This window comes from Triticum aestivum, chromosome 2D (genome assembly GCF_018294505.1).
Source record: "Triticum aestivum cultivar Chinese Spring chromosome 2D, IWGSC CS RefSeq v2.1, whole genome shotgun sequence".
NCBI classification, from domain to species: Eukaryota; Viridiplantae; Streptophyta; class Magnoliopsida; order Poales; family Poaceae; genus Triticum; species Triticum aestivum.
This window is the reverse complement of record NC_057799.1, coordinates 15571677-15572343: the sequence shown is the minus strand read 5'-3', so window position 1 is coordinate 15572343 and position 667 is coordinate 15571677.

The following is a 667-nucleotide window of genomic DNA, read 5'->3' as shown; positions in this document are numbered from 1 at the left end:
CTGTCATCATAGTCAACACCTTAAACTTGTCGAAAACCTTTTGCGACAATTCTAGGTTTGTAGATAGTAACACTACTATCAGCGTCCTTCTTCCTCTTGAAGATCCATTTAATCTCAATGGCTCGCCGATCATTGGGCAAGTCAATCAAAGTCCATACTTTGTTCTCATACATGGATCTCATCTCAGATTTCATGGCCTCAAGCCATTTTGCGGAATCTGGGCTCACCATCACTTCTTCATAGTTCGTAGGTTCGTCATGGTCTAGTAACATTACCTCCAGAACAGGATTACCGTACCACTCTGGTGCGGATCTTAGTCTGGTAATAACTTGATCTGAAGTTCCATGATCATCATCATTAACTTCCTCACTAATTGGTATAGGCGTCACAGAAACTGGTTTCTGCGATGAACTACTTTCCTCCCACTCACTTCTTTCGAGAGAAACTCCTTCTCTAGAAAGGATCCATACTTAGCAACGAATGTCTTGCCTTCGGATCTGCGATAGAAGGTGTACCCAACTGTCTCCTTTGGGTATCCTATGAAGACACATTTCTCCGATTTGGGTTTGAGCTTATCAGGATGAAACTTTTTCACATAAGCATCGCAACCCCAAACTTTAAGAAACGACAACTTTGGTTTCTTGCCAAACCGCAGTTCATAAGATGT